Source organism: Giraffa tippelskirchi, chromosome 14, assembly GCF_054371585.1.
Source record: "Giraffa tippelskirchi isolate mGirTip1 chromosome 14, T2T-mGirTip1v1.2.pri, whole genome shotgun sequence".
NCBI classification, from domain to species: Eukaryota; Metazoa; Chordata; class Mammalia; order Artiodactyla; family Giraffidae; genus Giraffa; species Giraffa tippelskirchi.
Genome location: NC_137288.1, coordinates 35,214,607 through 35,240,741, shown reverse-complemented (window position 1 = coordinate 35,240,741; position 26,135 = coordinate 35,214,607). Strand labels below are relative to the sequence as shown.

Below are 26,135 nucleotides of genomic sequence, written 5' to 3'. Positions count from 1 at the left end.
ACAACTTGCACCATTTATTTGTATGTTTACTTCCTTTCAAATGATTTCTCCCATTTGAGGAAAGGCAGGGGATAAGGTCGTCTCAGGCTGCGTTGCACCCATGGGGCCTAGGATGTCACCTGATCATAGTAGCCACCCACTATTTATTAAATAAATGAATTCGTCTTTTTGTTCCTAGTTACACTGAGTCTTGAATACTGAAATATCTCTGTTGATTAAGAGAGGAAAAACCATAAGCTGACACATGATTTGTAGGCCTAGAAACTATTTTACTAGGTTAAAAACTCCTTGAGGAGTGTTTTATTGCATTTTCTCCTCACCCCAAATATCTTACATAGGCCCTTACCTGTAGCTTGTGTACAATTATGTGATCTTTTTTGCTCCCAATTATAATGCCAATTAAGTCAGCAAAGAAGCCAGCAGTGCTGAACTTACTCCTTTCAGAAGCTGCTGTGAGACTCCAGTGGGGCCAGGCAGACATCAGGGAGGAAATTTTTCCAGGGAAGTGGATGAGAGCGCTGTAAGTATTTACTGAATGAATCATATGTCTCTGTAGATAAACAAATTGCCGAAAGGAAGAGACAGAGAGAGACAAAGACAGAAAGAGAGAGAGAAATCTGAAACTCAGTCATTAGGCCAGATGAATAGAGCTTATCGACAACCACACCGTAAGCTCTGATGTCAGTTCTGCTTCTGACACTTGAAGTTTCTAGGTCCCATGAGTAAACTTTAAATAATCTATCAGAATGTTTCTTAGCCCCCATCTCCACTTCCTGCCACTCTCCTCCAGATCCTAATGAGGCTGGCCGTGGAGCTGGATCAGTGGGAGGAGGATCAAGTACTGTCGTACTGGGACCATGAGATCTAAGCCAGAACATAAAATGTGAGTCATCTGTGTCTTGGTCAAGTTAAGTAATCTACCAAGAGTGTGTTTCCTCTCATCTGTAAAATAAGAATTAATAATAAGAACACCCACTCAATGTGCCTCAGGAACTGTTTCTATACATTGAATAAGTACTTTACACTAGTAAAATTACTTTGTAGATTGTATAAATATTATCAAAATTCAGTTGTGAAACATAATCTATTATTTTTATGAATATTGGTACAAATCAATTGGTTGTCAGAGTTTAAGAGTTCCTATTTACATATATTTACCACAAAGATGAAATCTCTATAATGATATATTCTTTATGGACTCCTAAGAGCTGTTGAAAAAATATACATATGATCCAACCACTTGTGGTGAAACACTCTCAGAAGTGAGCTCCAGATATTCCCTAAACTTAAAGAAAACCTTCAGCTGCATTATTGGTTTCTTTTGGTAGTAATAATAGTATATATGGAATCTAGAAAAAATGGTGTTGATGAACCTATTTGCAAGACAGGAATAGAGGGACAGATATAGAAAATGGACTTGTGGGCACAGAGGGTGGGGACCAATTGAGAGAGCTGCATTGACATCTATACACTACCATGTGTAAAATACATAACTAGTAAGGACCTGCTGTATAGCACAGGGAGCTCAGCCTGGTGCTCTGTGATGACCTAGAGGGTGTGATGGTGTTGGTGGGAGGGAGGCTCATGAGGGAAGGGATATATGTATACACATTGCTGATTCTCACTGTTGTACAGCAGAAACTAACACAACATTGTAAAACAATTATATTCCAATTTAAAAAAAAAAAAAACAGTGTATAATAACAATGTAGACTAGTAACCTAGTGAAGCATCAAGGAGTACTTTTGTTCTGCTGCTAGGTTTTAAGTTTCTATATCCTTGCTTTCAAGTTACTTAAGAGATCCAATATCTCCTTCTTAAGAAAAATTAGGTCCTTAGACCATCACTGGGAGAAGGAAATGCCAACCCACTCCAGTGTTCTTGCCTGGAGAATCCCAGGGACAGGGGAGGCTAGTGGGCTGCTGTCTGTGGGGTCGCACAGAGTCAGACACGACTGAAGCGACTTAGCAGCAGCAGCAGCAGCAGACCCTTACTGAGAACCATAGGTCATTTTATACCCATGTTCCAAGGGTCTGAAATAGCACTTTCTAAGCATAAAAGAAAATTCTTCTTAAAAATAAATCCTTCAAAATGCTTATGTCATTCCCCTTTGGGTCACATCTCAGTAGCTAGGCCAAGGAAGATTAAAGTTGCACTGAAGAAAAAGCCTAGAATTATTTTAATGAAATTTTAGGGTTACCTTAAAGCTGTGAAAAAATTTTTGTTTTAACTGTAAAAAAATTTCTCTAGTCTCTTAGTTAGCTATTTTCTCTTAACCATAAGAAACAAAAGCCTCATAAAATTTCATTCCTTTATTCATTCATTTGTTCATTTATTTATTCAACCATTCATCATACATTTATTGATGTTACAGACAATATTTAAGCTTTGGGAATCCAAAACTGAACAAGAAACATCCTTTGTGAAGTATGTTTTGACCCAGACACAACAACAAATAATTGTAATATAATGTTATCAGGGCTTTAATATAGATATGTATAAAGAGGTAAGGAAGCTCAGAAGAGTGACAATTTGTTTCTGCAGAAGTCGGGAGAGATTTCACAAAGTGGTAAAATGAGATTGGTATTCACAGCAATTAGGGATAGGGAGAAAATCATTCATTATAAAGTAACTAAATAATTTAATATATAGAAAGGATTTAGAGCACTGATTGGTGCAGAGTGCCACTGAGATATTAGCTGATATCAGTATCACCTTCACCATCATCATTATCTAGACGATAGGGGTTGTCAGCCCCAGTTTCTCTTGCATGCGTGCTCAGTTGCCTCGGTCACGTTTGGCCCTCCAGGCTCCTCTGTCCGTGGGATTCTCCAGGCAAGATTACTGGAGTGGGTTGCCACGACCTCCTCCAGAGGATCGTCCCAACCCAGGGATCGAATCCAGTTTTGCCACGTCTCCTGCCTTGCAGGCAGATTCTTTACCAACTGTGCCACCTGGGAAGCCCCGGTTTCTTTTAGGTGAGATTAGCTGTGCTGACATCACTGATATCGTCAATAGGTTCAAGTCTCAAAGGTTCTATTTAATAAAAATCTAGCAACACCAAAACAGAGCGTGAATAACAATCACCTAGCCTACTCCAGTCTAACATGAAGTATCTTTCTTTATCTAGCTAAAAGCACTGAGCCTTAAATACAAACTTTGTAATAAAGGAAAGAAAGAGATAGAAGAGATTATGGTCAAAGCTCTGTACTTAATTTATAAACAAAGGCATTGGAGAATAGAAGGGAAAGGTTAGGGGACTCACGTTCCTTTAGAACAAAGTCAATGGGCTTAAGAATTTCATTCCAGAACATTGACCAGCACCAGCAATGGAATATGAGATATTGGCTATTGATTAGTCAGTATAGAGTAAGCTCTGCTGCAAAACCAACAAGGATGATCTCTCAGTAGTTTAACACACAGCAAGTCTGCCATGAGTCTAGAGTATCTTCAAGACAGTTCCCTTCAAGTGGTGATTTGGAGACCCAGTCTAATTCCCCCTTATAGATCTGCCATCTGAAACACATGGCTCCCAGGTCACCACAATAAGAAACAGAGAACCAGAGAGTCACACACCTGTTAATAAATGCTTTGCCCTAGAAGTGACCCACATCAATTCTGCTTCTACTCACAACTCATTCACCATAACTAGTCACATGAGCGTATTTAACAATGTGAGTGTTAGAGAATTTGCAGGAGTACATGGGTATTTGGAGAGTGATGTTTCTGTACAATTGGTCACAATGGCTCAGCTATCAGTTTGGTTCAGTTCAGTCGCTCAGTGTTGTCCAACTCTTTGCAACCCCATGAGCTGCAGCACGCCAGGCCTCCCTGTCCATCACCAACTCCTGGAATTCACCCAAACCCATGTCCATTGAGTCGGTGATGCCATCCAACCATCTCATCCTCTGTTGTCCCCTTCTCCTCCTGCCCTCAATCTTTCCCAGCATCAGGGTCTTTTCAAATGAGTCAGCTCTTCACATCAGGTGGCCAAAGTATTGGAGTTTCAGCTTCAACATCAAGCCTTCCAATGAACACCAAGGACTGATCTCCTTTAGGATGGACTGGTTGGATCTCCTTGCAGTCCAAGGGACTCTCCAGAGTTGCTTCAACACCACAGCATCAATTCTTCAGTGCTCAGCTTTCTTTATAGTCCAACTCTCACATCCATACATGACTACTGGAAAAACCATAGCTTTGACTAGATGGACCTTTGTTGCCAAAGTAATGTCTCTGCTTTTTAATATGCTGTCTAGGCTGGTCATAGCTTTTCTTCCAAGGAGCAAGTATCTTTGAATTTCATGGCTGCAGTCACCATCTGCAGTGATTTTGGAGCCCCAAAAATAAAGTTTCCATTGTTTTCACTGTTTCCATTGTTTCCCCATCTATTTGCCATGAAGTAATGGGACCAGATGCCATGATCTTAGTTTTTTGAATGTTGAGTTTTAAGCCAGCTTTTTCACTCTCCTCTTTCATTTTCATCAAGAGGCTCTTTAGTTCTTCTTCGCTTTCTGCCATAAGGGTGGTGTCATCTACATATCTGAGGTTATTGATATTTCTCCCGGCAATCTTGATTCCAGCTTGTGCTTCATCCAGTCTGGCATTTTGAATGATGTACTCTACATACAAGTTAAATAAGCAGGGTGACAGTATACAGCCTTGATGTATTCCTTTCCCAATTCGGAACCAGTCTGATGTTCCATGTCCAGTTCTAACTGTTGCTTCTTCACCTGAGGGAACAGCAGACAAATTGACTCAAGTCTTGCACTGTTTACAAAATAAGCCAGCACTACGTGTGTCTACAGTACACATTCACCTAACCCATCCCTTTCCATTTTATCTACACAAGGGCTTTCCTTTCTCTTTCTTAGTATCTCACTAAAGTCTTCTTGCTGCCCTCAAGATGTTTTATAAGGGAAAAAAAAGTGAAGCTTACATTATTTTTTCTATATATTACTCTGCTTATGTAAAATTTTAATTCATATTAAAGGAAAATATTTAACAGCTGTTCTTAAGATAAAAACAGCATTCTTCCACTTCAAATATTTTCTTTGTCAAAGTATTCTTTATATATTTGTTGTATAATTTCTTATTTCTCCACTGGAGAAAAACTTGAGAGCCACTCTTCTCCATGTCTTTACCTTGTCTGTTTTTCAGATCTTGTAAATGATGTCATTGCATGTACTTGTGCCTTTACAACCTTTAAACAGCATGTCACAGAAAAGCAATCTGGTTAATTCTAACAAAAACACATACAACCTGGCCAAGCACAACAACAGGCATATAATATTTATTCAAATATGTCCAAGTTCTAATTCTCCATATGAGACAGGCTGGGACCTGGGACTCTTTGCTGCAGTGCTGTAATACTTACACCTGGAATGAACCCCTACTCAAGCAACAAAATATAAAGAAACTGTATGGCACTAAACATAACTGCGTGCTTGCACAGTTAGGACAAAAGATATAAACAGACCAACTGTCAGTTTTGAGAAGCCCGAAGCAAAAACAGGGTGTTGAGAGCAGAAGCAGGGTACTGAACATGCCCCCTGCACTCAGCACCACCAGAGGGGTGGGCAAACCCACCTAAGCCACTCCACCAGCCTGACCCCTGGACACATCCCTACTCTCACCCCATTTAAGGAGCAAACTCACCCCACCTCAGGGACTGAGCAAGCAAGGGAATCTGTTGTTTGTTCTCACCCTGCCCCGCTGCAGCAGGGGCCCCAGTAAAGCCTTGCCTGAATTTCTTATCTGGCCTGTAGTCGATTTCTATTAATTGGAGAAGGCCAAGAACCCTGGTCAGTATCACAAGCCCTCCAGAAATGATACCCAACCAGAGATTCTGAAAAATCATGATTGATGTAAATGAAGTGCATTCATTATTCTTATCCATAATTCATCAATTTTAATGCCCAGGTGGGTCATCATCATCTCCATAAAAACAACAATTGATTTGAAGTCCTAATGGAAATACACATACATATTGATTTCAAAATTCCATCAAAGCGTTTCTCTTAGAAACATAATCAATAAATGCTGTTGGTGAACAGCTCCCTTCAATAAAATCAGTATGTCACAGTTAATTCAGGTCTTGAAATCCTCTTCCCAACAGTAACAGTGAAATCTTGATAATTCATAATTCTCCATAGCCAGTGTCCTCGAGATGAGTAGTCATCAAATATGCTATCAAATAGACTAGCATACAGTGTTCAAGCATGAGGCATGCTGTAGTGTGTTTGCTGAAAATAAAGTATCAACATTTTAAATTGTTTTCTTTTTTAAAATATGATACAGGGTGAACTCAAGCATATCCTATGTCTTTCTCATTCATTTACTTTGAATATACGAGAACTGTGTATAACCGCAACTAACCCTGAATAGCAGTCCACAGTTTACCACAATGTCAGTAAGTGTTAATAGAAGTAGCAGTTATACACTATGATGTGTGAAAAAATACTGAGAATTCCTTCAACATCTGGATATTTCCAAGGGAATCTATCACATATGTGAACATCAAGGATATTTCAACAGAGAAAAGGTTGGGAATGATTGCTCTGGGTGAGCCTTAGTGAACATTCCTGAAACTCATTTTCTTACTACATTTAGTCTAAAGCAAATATAATTTTTCTTTTGGCTGTGATTCTGTGGTATAAACTTTCCATACTCAGACACTTAATTCACATCTAAAATCAAGTTGCTAACTCAGTAGTGTTTCTCTCTCCTCTACTGAAACCATTTTTTAAATAATTTATTTCACTAAAGAATATCCCACTCACCCCCTTGAAACTAAGTAACTCTGCTCTCTACCAACAACTCAAACATTTGCATCTACTTTAAAGAGCAAACGGGAATTGTGCACAAGCTGATCATGTATCCTGTGACCCGTCCCTCACCTGCCCTTTAAAAATGCTTTCCTGAAACCCTTCGGGGAGCTTGAGGCTTTTCAGGGCATGAGCCACCTCCTCTCCTTGCGTGGCCCTGCAATAAACCTTTCTCTGCTCCAAAAATAAACAAAACAAAACAAACAGAACAGGAAAAGAAACAGCATCTCAGCTCAGATATATCAATTGAATGACTTTAAGAAATAGTATCCCAATGCTCATTTATCACTGTTATGACATCCAACTGAAACCACAGAGACACTGTAAAAATGACTGACATAAATAACACATTTTTTATGATTATGACATTCTTATGCAGAAATTCTAAGGATTCAGTGAGTTTGTCTTTTTAAAAAATCTCACAATGAGAGCGTCCTTAAACCAACAATAAACTCTCAAAGACGGCTAATATTATGCAAGATCCCTTAGCAAGCTCCTGTACTGACAAATGTAGTTTGGCTATATACTTAAAATACTGTTCTCTATTTGTTCATAGCAACGTACTTCCAGTCCACAGTCCAAGAAAATGGATAATTTAATATGAAATATATGACCTGCAACTGATGTACATTTCTCTAAAGAGCCCCAAACTGTTTTCAAAGAATGAGTCTGTGTATATTTCAGCAGTTTTAAGCTGTCCTCAAGCAAAAAAGACTCTAGTTGTAAACAAGTATTTTATAGATAGTGTTTAAATAAAAGTCAGTTGAAGAATAAAAAGGATTTCCATCACATCTGAAACTACTTATATCTCCTATTCAATAAACAAAAGACACATAAACCAATGTAAAATTTATTTGAGTTGAAATAAAGAACATTTCCAAGGAGGAGTATTCATCCAGAGTGAATATTTATAGAAAAGTTCTATTCCTCAAAAAATATATGGATTTATAATGCCAAACTTGGCCAGAATCCTTCAGTTGAAGGGCTATTTTGTGAAAGTTTTCTAACAACTTTACTTGGGACAAAAATATTGGCTTACCAAAAAAAATGCCCAAGGATTATGAAAAATCACTTTAGAAAAGTAACTAAAGACGTTAAATGAAAAATTTACCCCAAATCCTTCTCCTCTGACAAAATATATTCTTAAATCATCTTTGTGAGTTTTCAACATGTTTTCACAGTAGAAAAATGTCTCTGTTTTTCTGCCCAAAACATCCATAAGTTAACAGCTTATTTATATTTTATGACCATTCAAAACTTAAATAGAATTTAACTGCAATCAAAAGAAGGGGAACAGGTAATAATTTAGAAGAATGAATAACAAATGTAATTTATAGAAGTATTGACATTAAAATTTTTATTACAGCTATGATGACTGTGCCATAAGGCTTCACACAGCCTTGACTGTAAGAGCAACCATACCAAGCACTGGTCTTGAAAATACAAGACAACATAGGACAGAATAGATATTTTGATATTAATTGGCAAGCAGTTTTATGTAGTCTTTCTCTCTGGGCCTTTGCACCACCTAGAACACCCCTCCCAGTCTGCTGTTTCCAAGAATATTGTGACAGTCAAGTTCTCTTATCCATGTAACCTCCAGAATTGGGTGTGAAACTCCTTATGCAAATCATTGCAGCCCTCATCACGATGAAACATAATTTCCTCTTCGCTTGTATATCGCACTAGCTGAAAGGTTCTTGATGTCACTGACCGCACGTTATTGTGGTTCGTTATTATGTATTTAACAGTCCTGTCACCTAAAAAGTGCTCAATAAATAATTGTCAATTACTGCTAAATAGATGACTCCAAAAATACAATATAGGGCCTGGTGCTTGAAAATCATATAAGCAATTTGGTTTAGTATCAGGAACACATACTTCTTACCTGAAAATGATAGTTCTGCCACCACACATCCAATTTAGATGCTGGGCTAAGGGATTGGAGAAAACAATATTACTTTGAGGCTATTCTCTCTTAAACAAGCTATATAATAGTTCCCATGAAATATTCTTTTAAACCTCATTTTTCTATGTTGCCTTAGTTGAAAATAATCATAACCTAAAATTATGGTGCCTGTTCTTCTACAGTAAATTTGTTGTTGTTGTTTAGTTGCTAAGTCATATCCTATACTTTTGCAACCCCATGGACTGTAGCCTGCCAGGCTCCTTTGTCCACGGGATTTCCCAGGCAAGAATACTGGAGTGCATTGCCATTTCCTTCTCTAGGGGATCTTCTCATCCAGGGATCACACCCACATCTCCTGCATTGGTAGGCAGATTCTTTACTGCTGAGCCAGCAGGGAAGCCCTACTCTTAACATATGATCTAACAATTGCACTCCTTGGTATTAACTCAAGGAGTTGATAACTTTTGTCCACACAAAAACCTGCACACAGATGCTTACAGCAGCTTTATTCATAATTGCCAAAACTTGGAAACATCCAAGATGTCCTTCAGTGAGTAAACTGGTACATCCACACAATGAATATTATTCAGTGCTAAAAAAATGAGCTATCAAGCCATGAAAAGACATTAAGGAAACGTAAATGCATATTACTAAGTGGAAGAAGCCAATCTGAAAAAGGCTGCATACATACTACATGATTCCCACTATGTGACTGTAGTCCATGGAGTTGCAAAGAGTTGGACACGACTGAGCAACTAACACTTTGACTCTCACTATATGACATTCTGAAAAAGGCGAACCTCTGGAGACAGTAAAAAGATCAGTGGTTTCCAAGGATTTTGTGGAGCAGGGAGGAGGAAGAGGGATAAATAGGTGAAGTAGAGGGGATTTTTAGAGCAATGAAAATACTCTGTCTTTTGTGCAATACTCTGAATGATGCTATAATGAAGGATACTAGTCATTATATATTGTCCAAACCCACAGAATGTGTAACACCAAGAGTGAAGCCTAATGTACAGTATGGATTTGGGGTGATTATGATGTGTAGATATAGGTTCATCAACTGTAACACATTACAAACCTATAACTGCCCCCTCCGTCTGGTGGGGGATGTTGATAGTGGGGGGAGGCTATGTATGCATGGGGGCAGGAGAAATCCCTGTGCCTTCTTAATTTTCTTGTGAGCCTGAAACTGTTCTTAAAAATTGTTTTTATTTTTTTAAACGGGAGAGGGAACTCATAAGGGTTTTTATTTATAAGCATGAAGATAAAAGGTAGCTTAAAGTTCATAAAGTCCAAACCCTTCATTCTAAAGCCAAAGAAGGGGAGATCCAGGAAGAGTAAGAGGTTTGTCCAAGGTGAGAAAAGATTCCAACATTAGGAAACTTTTCCAAGCAAAGTATTGCTCTCATTTTTCCAAAGGAAAAAACAGCATTATCTGTAAATTTATGTGTTTAGGGACAGGCAAAGAAGCCCAGTTTGACATCATTTTGCATAGATATATACAGATTAAGTAACTTTCTGAATATTTTGTAGCAAAAATAGATTTACCCAGAACTGTCTGGGTAACTGGAGACTTGTGAATTTTTTTTCCTGAATCATCTAAATGATTGCCCTAACTCTCTGTTTCACTTTAATACATGGACACCACTATACAGTATGAATGAAAAATGCTACACCTTTTAGACAGACGCCTCCATCTTTAGAACCTATTAATGTTCAATATGAAGTCTCCAGAATCTAATCAGGTGGTTGATTAGGGCCAAAAAGAAACATATTCAAATGCAGCAGACCCATCAGCAAACTAAACCCAGAAAACCTATAAAACTTGTGACTTGACTCTGAAGGGCAGTTCTGACCTGCTGAGCTAATAGCTTGCAGTCAGCTCACTTGCCTGTTCTTATTATCTTAACACATCAAGAACTTTCCCAAAATTGCCATACAGGTCATTTATTCATTCTGTCACATTTACCAAGAAATAGCAAGCCTATAAAGAGACCAGGAGAAAATCTCGTCCATCTCCCATCCATCATCTCCTCCAGCGTCCAGAATAGATTACACTCTCTTATTTTTCATGTCATTTAATAACAGTCCTGGCACATTTTAAATAGTAAAGAGCAGCATTCAGCCATCTGCGAGATGGTGGGAATGCTTTGCCTCTGACCTCTCGGTCAGTCCATTTTAATAATAAAGGTCATAGATGTTTAGTGTCTCTTAACCCAAAAGTAAATGCCTTGAGGGCTTTTATTCATTTTCATTTTAGTCCTCAAACATTTCAAGCCTGCACATCAGAATAGAAAAGACAGAGACTCCCATATCCCTACTACCAAGATTGAACATGTCAACTTTTATCATATTCGCTTCAACTACTACTCTTATTTTCTCTTCTTCTGCAGAAGCAGACACCCTTGTAAATTCTATACGGGACTTCCCTGGTGATCCAGTGGTTAAGAATCTACCTTCCCAATGCAGGTACATGGGTTCGATCCCTGGTCTGGGAAGATTCCACATGCTACAGGGCAACAAAGCCTGAAAGCCACGACTACTGAAGCCCACACACCCTAGAACCCATGCTCTGCAACAAGAGAAGCCACCACAATGAGAAGCCTGTGCACCACAACTAGAGAAAGCCCTGCATGCAGCAACAAAGACCCAGAGCAGCCAAAACTAAATACATAATTTTTAAAAAATAATAAATAAAATCTATGTGTATCATCCCCATGAATGAGGAGAAGGAGAGAAATTAGAAGAGATGGAGCTGGAGAAGAAAAAAAAGGACTAGGAGGAGATGGTAAGAAAAGAAGAAGAAGTGTTTTAATGTTTCCAGATGTATAATATTACGATGAGCATATATCAATTTTGCAACAGGAAAAAAATAATTTTGAAAGGAGAAATTAAAACTACAATATTGTCTTCTTATTTTCAAGAAGTACAGATGAAAATATTCTGGAAAGATCATTTTCTACCACAGTTTGGAAAAGAATATTTGTGCTTTGGGACCTGGTTTCTTCTACCTGAGAGGGACCTGTACAGAAGCATGACTGCTCCCACCATCCCTGAACATGTGTCATTCCTTCAACGTGGTGGCTGGTAGACCAGCACTCCCTTCCATCCTCTCAACGTTTAGGGGAGTGAATTCCTGGTTTCACTCTTATCACTCACCATCAACACCAGTACTACCTAGCTAAAATTTGTTATGGGCCACTGTTCCTTTGATTAGGAAAGTAAGAGGCCATTAGCAACAATGGTGAGGGCAGTTTTTAGAAATTAGTGGGGAGGAGAGATAGTCTTGTTAACAGATGGGGTTGGATCAATCGGACACTCATGAGCAAAAATAAGTAAGAAAGACCCTTGCCTCAATTCAAAATAGCTCACAGATCTAAACATGAAATGCAAAAATCATAGAACTTTTTGATAAAAGCATAAGAGGAAAACTTCACGACATGGAGTTAGGAGGAGAGTTCTTAGGCATGACACTAAAGACATGATCCCTATGAAAATAAAATCCACAAATTGAACTTCATCACAATTAAAATTTTTGCTGTGATGAAAACACAAGCCACAAACTGGGAGAAAATACTTGCAAATTATATACCTCACAGTGGACTTGTATTCAAAATGTATAAAGAAATCTCTAAACTCAACAGTAAATAAACAATCCAATTAGATAATTGACAAAAGATGAACGGATATTTTACCAGGCAGTGTATGAATGGCAGGTAAGGATATGAAAAGATCCTCAATATCTTTAGCCATCAGGGAAATGTAAATTAAAGCTACAGGGAGATACCTCTATGCACCTATTAGAATGGCTAAAATAAAAAATACTAATAATACCAACAACTCTTTCACTATTTTTGCTACTTATTTATTTATTTATTTCTGACTGTGCTGGGTCTTCATGCCTGCACACAGGCTTTTTCTAGTTGCCTCGAGAGCGGGGCTACTCTCTAGTTGAAGTACTCAGGCTTCTCACTGCAGTGGCTTCTCTTGTTCCCGAACATGGGCTCTAGGGCATGCGGACTCAGTAGCTGTGACACACGGGCTCAGTTACTATGCAGCACATGGAATCCTCCCAGACAAGGGATCGAACCTGTGTCCCTAGCATTGTAAGGTGGACTCTTAACCACTGGACTATGAGGGTTGCCCCTATTTTTGTTATTTCTTGTGAATCTTGGGCTGTTTCAAAATACAAAGTTATTTTATAAAAAGTGGTGAGTCTGCTGAGTTGATCAGGGAAAGAAAGATGAGAAACTGCAGTCAATGAAGGAAGATCATTCTGGAAAATATCTAACTAGCTATCTCCTTGGAAAATGGCCCTGCAGAGTGGAATAACACTGGGCAAACCCAGAGATAGGGGAGCAACAGTCCAAACAGCAGAGTGTTCAAAAGCATGAACCCCATCTTCTTCAGGCTGACACTGACGCAAAACCTTAAAAGCTCTATGACCTTAAGAAACAAATCTGTACCTCATCTGAAGAGAGCAAAAACCATAGCATTCATTTTGAGGGATCATTTTGCAAATGAAATGGAAAACATTGCACATATAACATGATAAGTGTTTGGTCCATTTTAACTTTTTGTGTCATTATAGTTCACCTAAATTTTACCTAAAATGGGCAATTCTCAAGGTATCTCAATTCTTTTATCTTCTCCTCTCCTTATTGTCAAAAATGTTCTCTCATTACCTTTCAAGCCCTGTTACCAACTGCCTTCTCTGTATAGACTGCTATTCTATATAATTTGCACATTTTAATAATTTTCATTTTTATTTTTAATTTAAGTATTAAAAAATTTTTTTTTCAAATGCAATCATCTAAAATGGATCTTTTTAAAATAAGTGCATTTAGGTACTGATGAACCTATTTGCAGGGTAGGAATAGAGGTTCAGACATAGGAACAGACTTGTAGACACAGTATGGTAAGGAGTGGGGGGAATGGATTGAAAGAGTAGCGTTGACATACATATACCACCATGTGTAAAGTAGATAGCTAGCGGAAAGCTGCTGTATAGCACAAGGAGCTCAGCTCGGTGCTAACCTAGAGGGGTGGGATTGAGGGGTGGGCAGGGAGTGGGAGGGAAGCTCAAGAGGGAGCGGGTATAGCTGATTCATGGTGTTGTACAGCAGAAACTAGCACAACATTGTAAAGCAATTATATTCCAATTGAAAAAAATAAGTGCACTTAAAAAATAATTTTAAACAAATATTACCTTATTATATATCTGTGGATGAGTCCACATAAAATTGTTATATTTAGAAATATCAATTATAAATGTAATGAAAGAAGAAATATTTACCTAAGATTGTTATACTATGAGGAAACAGATTTGATAATTGTGTGCTGACTTTTTCCATAGAAGGTGAAATTATTTTCTTGATCCTTCAAGGAATTATTCTTCTTAATAACAAAGAGCATGCCCTTTTTTCCCCACAGCCCCACATCCTTAGGAATCATTAAGCATGATTTAAGTTGTCAGCAGATTAACTCTAACTTGTCACCAATAAATTATTCATATTTTTCCTCCACTAATGACTGATGGAATGTGTAGGAAATATGGATTGTATTCACATTTGATAGTCACTTTTATCAGAACACTGCAAGCACATGTTCTTAAACATTCATCACTGGACTACATTAAAATTGGTAGCAGACAAAAGATACGAGAGGAGAATCATTATCTAAATTCCTGAAGTACAGAATGATGTGGCTATGACCTTTAATTAATATAATGCTTTACATACAGGAAAGTCTGACATACATGCCTTATGTTTTATAAATGTTTGTTTTAAATCAACATTAAAAGCCATGAGTATGTAAGATGCTGAGTCACTGATATTTAAACTTTTTGATCTTTCAAGTGGGGAAGACCACGTTCCAAAGACAGATGCACTGAAATATGCATACAGTGAGATAAAAGGGCAGTGTATTGTCATGTTGTACTTTTCCTCATACCTTGTAGACTTTCTCCATTGCCACTTTCTCTGAAGCAGAAATAACTAGCTTTTCCAAAACATGGGCTGGTTTTATAAAATGACCTCTCGTCTCTTCAAAGAAGATAACCCATGATCTCAACTGACCTCAAAAAGGCTACCACAGAGCCACTCAAGCAGACCAGCTCTAGAGATTATTAAAAGGAGTTTGGATAAAGCCTTTTGTTTTCCTTAAGCGAATTCACTATCCTCCAAAGTTTGGAGCTCAGATGAGTAAGTCCAGGGGCTGATGCTAGTGCCTGGCAGGAAAACACAGTATAGTAAACAATGTCTAATGTCTAACTATCAGGCTATCTTGCAAATCAGATCACTTTCCAGTATAATATGTAATGGTAACGTGTGCATGCCTAGTCATGTGCGACTCTTTGCGACCCCATGGACTGTAGCCCACAAGGCTCCTCTGTCCTTGGGCTTTCCCATGCAAGAATACTAGAGTGCATTGCCATTTCCTCTTCCAGGGCATCTTCCCAACACAGGGATTGAACCCGCATCTCCTGGGGATCTTGCATTGGCAGGCAGATTCTTTACCACTGCAACATCTGGGGAGCCTTTGCAATTTAAAAATGTGATATTGAACTTATAGAGCCTCAGGTTTAAATAAAATGTTTTTTTCTTAACAAAACATTCACTTAAGACAAATTGCTTTTAAAATATAAATACTTACTGATTCTCTTTATCAGTGACTATTGTCCTACATTCAGGCCTTTTTTTTCATTCCAACCAATTTATTCTGAGTAAGAGACTCATCAGTTAAATAGTGTGTCTCTCCTGCCCTGACTGTGCTGATTGACCCATTTTCATCTAACAGTCAAGGCACAAATACAGATGATGGTCTGGGTTTTGTTTTTGCCTTAAAAAAAAAAAAATACATACCCAGCTAGATAACCAAAAGAAATGTTAGCTTTGCCTTCAAATCAGCTTGAGCTTTGTGTACTGCTCTTTTTGAAGGCATATTCAACAGGACTCATTTGCTCCCCAATTTCTAAGCAGTTCTACTGGAGGTGACAATGAGGGTAAGCCTCAGACAGACTTACATTCAGGAGAGGGTTTGGGGAGGCTGTGCTGACAGTGAGGGGAAGTTCCCCCAGCTGGCTGTCCACCTACTTAATGCTGTGACACGCAGAGCTGGACAGGACTACAGACCCTCCAGGGATTCCACAAAGTGGATAATGACACAGATCTATGTACTTACTACCGTGCAAGTAGGCCAGAGCAATCAACTGTAATCACAGCTCATGGCTCCTCTAAATTGACTTCATGCAGACCAAGAGTCTAGCAGAGACTCAACTCCTTTCCTAGAATTTATTTTGCCAAACTATACTCAGTGTACCAAGTATTCCTAGAGATCTCCACCCTACGTCTGCAGCCACGGAGAGATGCCACAAAGAGGAGGACAGCTTCTTTCCAAATGGGAGCACTGCCTGCCTAAGAGGATTCCACTTAGGATGAGTCTATCTAGCAGCCTTCATATTTTACAGGACCACTCAGAAGCTCTTCTGAGTTCCCATTCAGATTTCTAACCATGAGTGACCAATCATTTCTTTCAGCAGCCAATAACTTCACTCAGGACCTAGTTTTATGGTGGAGTCAACTAGTCCCACCTTTGAAGTCAAATGACACCACTTTTCTACAAAGGTCTGAAGGTCCCCTTTGTTTCATAACTAACTGAGTTGAGTTTTCTCTCTTATTGATCCATAGCCATCCTGTAGGCAGCAACTATGGAACTTGACTTTGTATTATCCATAGTACCCAGCAGAACGCTTTGCACATAATAGGTGCCAAATGACAGTATAGATTTCAGTAAATTAAAAACCTTATGCTTGACATGTGGCAGTGAAAGTTGCTAAGTGATTTTGGAAATCAGGACTGGTTCTGCTTTTCCTACACACAAAAAAATTATTTGTATTGTTACAGCTACTATTTAGTCCAAATACCTAACCACAAGTAATTGCACTTCCTTCCTACATCTTCAGAATATATATGTAATTAGAAAGTGCCTCAGACTTAAAATTTTGCTTTAAGAACTTTTATTGACAACTGATATTATGTTCTTCACTTTAGACTTTGGTGTTTACAAAATTTTAGATAACCTGAAGTTTCATTATGATCATCACATTAACACACAACCAGGCCTGGTTCATGTATTACCAATAATTAATCTCTACCAAACATGTTCATTAAAAAAAAAAAACCTTAATTTAATAATGCTAAATATTAAAATAAAACTTTCCTATTTCCATTGTTAGTATCATGTGGTACCAGAAGGGTCTCAACACTCAGTGCTAGTTCATTTACTTATTCTAAAATAGGTACTTAGAGGGGTGGGATGAGGGGTACTTAGAGGGGTGGGAGGAAGACTCAAAAGGGAGGGAATATATGTATGTGTTAATTAAGTGGATTGTGGTAATCATTTCACAATATGTATCTGTGTGTATATGTATACATATACACATGTATATGAGGAGGGCATGGCAACCCACTCCAGTATTCTTGCCTGGAGAATCCCATGGGCAGAGGAGCCTGGCAGACTATATATATATATATATACACACATGCATATATATGTGATAAAATAATAAAATAAATTTTAAAAAGTAAAAATAAAACAGGTATATTAATGCCCAGCAGTGGTAATGCCTCTCTAAACAAATCGCCGTCTGTCTCTGCACACATGAGTCATACTCCTTCCCTCCTCTAGTGATCCAAGAAACATGTTTATTCTGTTCCTTCACATCTACATCTGGAAGCCTTATTAGCAGAAGTAAAAATCAATAGCTTAACTAAATGGTTCAGTTTAGCAAATCTGTCTTCTCCTGCAAATCACACCTACTACCCAGCCCTCTGGAAATGCCTCATTGTTATTTGAAAAGCTTTGGCAATTTTGGAAATTTTAATTAGTTTTTAAAAATCTTTAAATATTCTTATTTTATATAAATACCTAATATCAAATTAGAGCAAAAATCTTAAGGAGTGGGAAACAGTGGTGTCAGGGATGCTGGTGAGTGCCTTGTCAATATCGCCTTGCGCTTACCACTTTGGTGCCTGTGGCCAGCACCTGTGTTCCTTTCCCTGTGGGCTTTTTCTAGCCACTAGGCAGCAGATCAACAAAACCAAGGAATTAGCAGCCCTCTGCAGAAGCTCTCCACTAATGTGAATTAGTAAACACCCCAAATCCCTTACCCTGGAGGGGAGCAAATAACACTGAAGTGTGTGTTAGGGCTCCCAAAGACCCCCCAGTGGGATTGCACCAGCAGCCCGTAGTGGTATCTAGCCAGACAATGTACCTTTTTATTGGCTGTCTTCTCTGTCTTACTGCCCGGTTCTCCTACTGAGGTTTGCTTCAACTCCCAAATAAACTTTTTGCACTACAGTCTTTTTCTAAGAATCTACTTCTGTAAAAGCTTGAATTAAGATGGTCGGTGAGATAAGAGGTTCTGAGTAGCAGATCCTCAGGCTGGGATTCTAGAACTGAATGACTCACAGCAAACAGACAGTGAGGGCCCCATTACTGGTGGTGAGTAGAGTTGAAATGGTCCCAGACATGCTGTGGCAACCCAATTAAGAAGACATTCACCTAGGATGAACTGGGGCATGGTACAGATGGAAAGGAATATATTGGTTGATGCAATTTTCTCCAGCATTTGGAAGATTCAAAGGTAACAGTAATTAAGAACGATAAAATTGGCTTGTTGTTGTTGAGTGCAATTGAAGCTCTGAAGGAAGAAAATGACAAGCAGACTCATGCTCCTACCAACTCAGCTGCTATATTCCTTTGCCTGAGGGCACTCTTGACCACTGAAGCCATTTTGCCCTTGTGTGCAGTAGGCTGAAAGTGCTGGGAATTATTGACCCCCAGGAACAGCATTCAACCCATAAGCAATAGGAATTGGTGTATATATACCCCAGCTCCCTCACCCTTGGAAGATATGTCTCTGAGATGCACGTTCTACAGTGGCTCCCAGAGTTTCTTCATTGGCATTAAATTCCAGTGGCCAACAGTGATAACTAGATGATAATACACTCCTTGATAGTTAACTTCCTTCCCTGTCTCACTTCCCAATTTGCTTTACATCCTACTTAAACCCCACCCCTGGGATTTTCCTGGTGGTCCAGTGGTTAAGAATCTACCTTTCAATGCAGGCAACTCAGGTTTCATCCCTGGTTGGGGAATGAAGATCCCACATGTTATGGGGCAGCTAAGCCGGAGCACCACAACTGGAGAGGAGCCCACGTGCTGCAACGAAAGAGCCCATGTATTGCAACTAAGACCCAACACAGCCAAATAAGTTAATCAATTAAAAAGAAAACTCTAGTCCTGTCTCAGGGTCTGCTATGGGAGACACGCTCCCCTCAACCCAGGAAAAACTTAGGTTAAAGAGAAAAGTGAAAAAGTAAATCAAATATATAATATTCTTGTGTTTCATGTTAGAAAAAACATACCCATAATTGGCATTGAGTATAATAATGGAGAATAAAAGATCCATCAGATGATTCTTGTGATTGCTATTTTAAATATGCAATTAGGTAATTCATTTAGATTTGTGATTTTAAATGGAAATATATAAAAGAATTGTGCACTTAATAACATTCAGGATAAGTGGTATGTTTAGAATCCTCCTGTTTCTCTATAAAATTTAATAGATTATAAGAGTAATTTAAATGCCTGGGAAGGTGTTTGTTCTGATAATGTAATTGCTTTTTAAAAATCAAATATGTCAAGTTTATATATAGTCCTTAAAATTAATTTTTTGAATAGACTAGATTCATAAACAGAATAATTATAAGTTTAAATTTTTAAATGAAGGAAAGAACTAGAATTTGGATTTGTAACTTTCACAAATTGAATATTAATTTTTTTTTAAAAATCAAAAAAAGTATAAATTGTCCTGCTTTCAAGGACAACCAAAAGACTCACCCTTTCAGGAGTGGGATGCAGTGAACTCCTGTTTACAACCACTAAGGACTTTGTATCTTTATTTTAGGACTTTGTATCTTAAAAGGCGGAGGAGGCAATGGCATCCCACTCCAGTACTCTTGCCTGGAAAATCCCATGGACGGAGGAGCCTGGTAGGCTGCAGTCCATGGGGTCGCTAAGAGTCGGACACGACTGAGCGACTTCACTTTCATTTTTCCCTTTCATGCACTGGAGAAAGAAATGGCAACCCACTCCAGTATTCTTGCCTGGAGAATCCTAGGGAAGGCAGAGCCTGGTGAGCTGCCATCTATGGGGTCGCACAGAGTCGGACACGACTGAAGCGACTTAGCATTAGCATCTTAAAAGGGGTCAGTCTAGAAACCCCAAGTGCCCTCAATTACAAGTTCTTTCTCAATGATTTGCATTTTCAACCCTTTCACTGTCTTGTCTGAATTGCCTCTATCTACTGCCTGATTCTTTTTGGAATTATTTTAATAGTCTTTCTCTCAGGATCACAATCTCAGAGACAGTCAAAGGAACTCTAAGAGAATTCTGCAACTATGATCCACAGTTACAAATAGCCATGCTAATGACATTCTCTGCACCTCAACCATCCACAGGTTAAACCGTATGGGATCTTTATATCTTCTTTGCTGCTTTTCCTCCTTCTTAAAATAATTATAATAAAAAATAATAATAATAATAATAAATAATAATAATAATTATAATAATGACCTTGTCTATCTCTGTTGTCCCAATTAACTGAAATTTCAGTACACAAATTGAAAGTATCAGTTCCTTTAAATATATAAAACTACTTTATGTTCAGGATTTGTGGCGTACAGGGGATCTTTTGTTTGTCTTCTATATTTTACTTTAATGCCTACCTAAAACCTTTTCTTACCTTGTTAGATGGAATCTTCACTTCAGCGAATTTACTGGAAAATTTACAGGCCTTCGTCCAGGTCAATAAAACTAGGTACTTCATTGCCCTGTTTTTCTAGGGACTTCTGAATAGTAATGTTTGTATTTGCTTTACATAATTGGCTTCTTTAAAAAAAAAATAGTAAAATGTTCAAACTTTTAAAAATGTTGTATACTGTTCACTGCTATAAATCAGTTAGAAGTTGATGCTAAAAGGCCCCAATATCCCATCTATCTATTTCACTGCCACTCTTAGATAAAATGGAAGCAGCCGGCAGTCGAGAATTCCCTATCTGCCTCCCCGCAAATCCAAGCCCAAGTCCTGTGGCTGCCAACCTCATCTGGAATCTCCGTGTTGCTCAGAAATCATGTGCCTTAAACTGAGAAATTTTGCTTTCGTGCTTTCCAGTTCTCAAATCTGATCCTACTCCTTAAGTATCAGCACATGAGCCCACTTACTTCACCAAGAAAATAAAGGCCATCTCTTATGTTTTCTTGCACAGATATTCAGCTGACAGGTCTTGAAGCACTAGGCAGTATGCTAGAAAGAATATACCTGGGAGAAAAATTAAGATGCAGTCTCTGCCTTCCAGAAATGCATTGCCTAGTGAAGAGGATGTGAGAAAAAATAAATTTAAAAAAGATAGTAAGTGTAGCTGAATGAGATGAGACTGTAATTCACAAGACCAGTAGTTTTGTAAAAAGCAACTGGAAGTAAAAAATTTAGTTATCAGAGGTTTTTCCCTGAATTCATTCTAACTACCTCCTAATTTCTAATTTAGGATCATTCTCCTATCTTCCTCCTAATCCTATTTAGAAAATGTAAATGTAAGACATATTCCAAATCATTTTTAAAATTCAAATCAGTCTAATAAATTATAATAGTGCTTAGACCACAATTCCTAGAATAGTCCATTGTTGAATTATTTGCAACATGGTGTGAATTAGCACAAAATAAATAGGGCTTTTAAAAAACTAGTGAATCACAACCACCTTAGGTCACCAATCACCATTTTTAGTGATAGGAATATATATGTAAACTGAAGATGGTCATGAATTGATAAATAAAACCTTGATCCAGGGTTCAAAAACTCTAAAATTGTGTTCTATCTTTGCTAATGACACAGATCATAACTTCATACAATAAAACTTCATTTCAGTTCAGCCCTTTCTTTCTAGGCCGGTGGAAGTCCACTTCTACCACTAACCACCCTGCGACAGCACACAAGTCTCTTAAATACTAAAAGGATCACAACACACTGCCCAACTCATGAAAGATTATGGGAATCAGATCACATAATAGATTCAAAAACATGTTTGAAAGTTTTTTTAGTTCTACATAGAGGAAATGTATTATATTATTATTATTAATACTCATGTGTGCAAGAGCCTAGAATAGTTAAATAAGAGGGGACCGATTTTGAAACCATCTGAAACTAAAATATGAAAAAAAAGATAGAGCCCAAGAAAAAGAAAAATAGACGTTGAAAAGTCATCTAATTATTGCTAGGCCGTTCCATGCAGTGATCTACAGATTCTTTGAAAGGAAAAGATTTGCTCTCATTTCCAAAATGGGGAACTAAGTGTTCTATATCAGTCTGGTTTACATCAGTTTTAAGCAATACAACAAAACCAGGCTCTAGTTTTTAATTTCTTCTTGAACCATTCCAAAAATACAGGGACATCCAGGTCACCATATAGTAATACAAGTATAAGCCATACCCTTCCAAGTATCCTAAGCATTTACATTCCATTTTTCTTAAAAATAACTTCTATCAAATATGAAACATCACATTTTTCATCAAGTCTAAATCATTATGAGTTTGAAATACACCATTTTTTAATATATACTACAAAAAATTTTCTACTAAACTATGATCTGCCATAACACCTTCCAATTCCAGAGATTTTAAAATGAAAAAAAAAAGTTTGTCTTAGAATTGATGGATATAATCAACAGTCTTATTATAAAAGAAATCCATATTTGTTGAAAAATGGCAAAAGGCTGCATATTAGCAGACTGTGGTTGCAAGGAACAGAAAAACTAGATTAAATAAGAGTTTGTGTAATGGAAAATGCAAAGGAAGGACAGAGGTTAGGGTTGGTTTAACTAGGGTCTGAAGGCTGTCTCAAGGGCGGTTTCTTTCCACCCCTCTGATCTGCCTTCCATAGTGTCAGCCTTTCCGAAACAAGCTTCTTTGATGGTATGGGTTCCAGGTGGCTTATCTGCACCCCACTCTACCCTGGAGGCAGGGCTTCTATTCTGGCACTCCAAGCAAGAATTCTAAAATTAACCTGTACTGCTGAGACCATCTCAGTCATCTCACCTCCCCTGAGCTGTAACTGTTGCTGGAAAAATGCAAATATACATGAAAAGTACCCAGACGGCATGGGGAAGGGAGAGATACCCAACCAGAAAAATCTGCCTATTACGAGGCGGGGAAAAGAAAGGAGAAAAAGCAGGGGAATTTCTTGAAAGCTGTAACGGTTAGTTTTATGTGTCAACTTGGCTCTGATGCCCAGTTGCTTGGCCAAACCCTAGTCTAGATGCTGCTGTGAGGGTATTTTTAAGATGTGACTAAAGTAGATTACCCTGCATAATATGAGTGAGCCTCAGAAATGACTGAGGTTTTCCAAAGGAAACGAATTTCCAAACATCAACTTTACCTGTGTCTTCAGCCTCCTGGCTTGCACTACACATTTTGGACTTGCCAGATCCTATCATTATGCTACAATTATGGGAGCCAATTCCTTAATCTCTCTCTCTGCCCCACTCCCCCACCCAAGTAGGAATACCATTTTAAAATATTTTCTCCAACTTTATTTATTTACTTTTCCATGCATAGAAACATATGGAAACATTGTACTCAAATGACATCATACCGGATGTACGAAGTTCCAAGCTTTTGAATCTGGCTTTTGTCACTTGTCAAAATGGTCATTTTTCCATGTCCTTAAATATGTTAATATGACTTTTCTTAGCAGTTACCAAATAATCCATCATGTAACTAAACTATAATCTATTTAACTGTATGATTGTCTCTGGGATTTTGGATGATTTCATTTTATTCTTTAAATACACAGATTTCTCTCCTGATGTGCAAAACCAGCTAGGAGCCACCTCTGGAATCTGAGGCCTTCAGAGGTCAGGAGCAAAAGCGTTACACTTGGCAGGTATACACCTCTCTCCTGACTCATCAAGTTTTGTAAATTAAATATATACAGTTTTTTGTATGTCAGTGAAAAGTGTTTCAATTGGGGCCAACAAGAGCTTATTATGAATAAAGAGTGTGTTGCCAGTTCAGCCTTTAGCCAGAGTGATTGTGCATGCTCAGTCACTTCAGTTGTGCCCGACTCTTTGCAACCCCATGGACTGTAGCACGTCAGGCTCCTCTGCGCACGGGATTCTCCAGGCAAGAATACCGGAGTGGGTTGCCATTCCCTCCTCCAGGGGATCTTCCCAATCCAGGGACTGAACCAGGGATTGAAACCCATGTCTCTTTCATCTGCTGCATTGGCAGGTGGATTTTTTTTACCACTAGCGCCATCTGGGAAGCCCAGAGTGATTCCAACCTGACATCAAAAAATACCACTTCCAGAGATCACCAGGAACATCTGCACCCACCTCGAAGCTCTTAGGGGCAATGATGTGGACCCCTGGTCCCTCCTTCTAAGTCATCATCACTGTTAAGGGCATGCATTTGTTTTCAAGTAACATAGTAATGTTTTTGACTTAATTTGTTTCCTCTTGCAAGATCTTCATAAGAATGAAAAAACAACAAAGAAAATAAGGGGAGGAAGAGGAGTTATGAATGGGCCTGTGTGGAATCTCAGTAAGAACATATTCTGTATCATATATTTACTCATTTACACTCCTAATTATGAGGGAAAACTGAACGTGCGCTCATGAGCGGCGAACAGAATGGACGTTCTTGGAGAACAAAGGAACACATGGCTGCCTGGCAGACAGCACCAGCATTTCTCCGAAGCACAATTGACTGGGGAGTTTCTGGGCCTGACTCTCCCTCCACCACACACTTCACTCTCCATCCATTACCCTCCTTGACAGAGGGCCTGGTCCAAGTCCCCAGGGCCAACATACAGCTCCCAGCAGCTGGATTCCTCTGAAACAGTTAAGTGGCATTTTTTTCCAATTACTCTTCTCCGACTTTAGATGGAGGGAGAAAACCATTTTGTGAAATGGTCAGGGTAATGACAACAATTAATTTGTGGCTGTAGTTAAGTGCAGTTTTAGCAAGGCTTTGAACTGTAGCGTATGCTGATAGAGTTTCTTTAAGAAACTGCTTTCCAGCTCTCCTGTTCTATTATTTTAATACATTTTGTGAATTTCCTTCTAATTGATTTATTTATTTGCCATATTCTAGAGATAACTATTGCTTTTGTATGCTAGGTTTTACTTTTAAGACTATAATTAACTCTCCTACCTAAATATTGAGCTTTGGGACTCATGTAAAATGTGAGGTCTTTAGTATATCTGTCAGCTGAAAGAAAATTCAAGAAAACTCTCCTAGATGCTGAAAGATTAAAATCGTTGTATTATCAAAAGTAATATAAACTTAAACTGAGTTTTTAAAAATATAAATGGAAAGCTTCCCTGATGGTCCAGTGATTAAGAGTCTGCCTGCCAACACAGGCAACACCAGTTCGATTCCTGGTTCAGGAAGATCCCACATGCCACAGAGCAACAAAACCCAGCCCCACATCTACTGAAGCCCAAGAGCTTTAGAGCCTTCAGGCCATAAGAGAAGCCGTTGCAACAAGAAGCCCACGCACCACAACTAGAGAAAGCCCATGCACAGCAACAAAGACCCAGCACAGCCAAAAATAAATAAATAAATATTTTTAAAATAAATAAATAATAAGTGGATTACAGATAAGTAATACAGTACGATAAAGAAGATTTAGATTTTTTTAAAGAAGGGAAATAATTTGAATCAACACATATCTATGAATCTATTCTGTTCCTTTATCTATTTATATGTTCATTCATTCAAAAATATTTATTTATCATCCATCATATCCCAGACACAGTTCAATACGTTGGACATACATAGAACAGTAAACAGACAAAAATTCTTGCCCTCATCAGGCCTACATTCTAGTGAAGAGAGACATGTCCCTGGATTAAAATAAATTCCAATTTGATGAAGACGAGAGCACATAAGAGCTTGAGATGTTAAATAATGAAAATGCCACAAAACCACAACATAAGAAATTTTGCATTTTAAATAAATGCTCATTTGCCATTATTTAATTACAGAATCTTATTTATGAGGTTGAAAATATAATTGTATGAAACTTGAAAATTAAAGTGGTCAATTATCTGAAGATTCTTAGTAAGTATAAGGTAAGGAACTGGGGGAAATGGCATCGTATGGAAGGTATCCTCATAACTTAGCAAGAACATGCTTTGACAGTTTTTAATCAATAACATGGAGATGACAGAGAACATCACGCCAGGGTTTCACAATGTTCAAGATTCCTGAAGAAGGTACATGTATATAGTAGAATCAGATAACATTCACAATTTCTACGGTATAATAAAGGAA

The 26,135-nt window shown here is 38.2% G+C and overlaps 1 protein-coding gene across 2 annotated transcripts in view; it reads left to right on the top strand.

Annotated features, from left to right (window-relative positions):
* The window catches only part of MAPRE2 (microtubule associated protein RP/EB family member 2), a 208,534-nt gene that overhangs the window by 351 nt on the left and 182,048 nt on the right, over positions 1-26,135 (top strand). For both annotated transcript variants that reach the window (XM_081562455.1, XM_081562457.1), the window contains exon 2: positions 791-883. The gene's annotated coding sequence lies outside the window, so the exon portion shown is untranslated. The remainder of the gene's footprint in view (positions 1-790; positions 884-26,135) is intronic.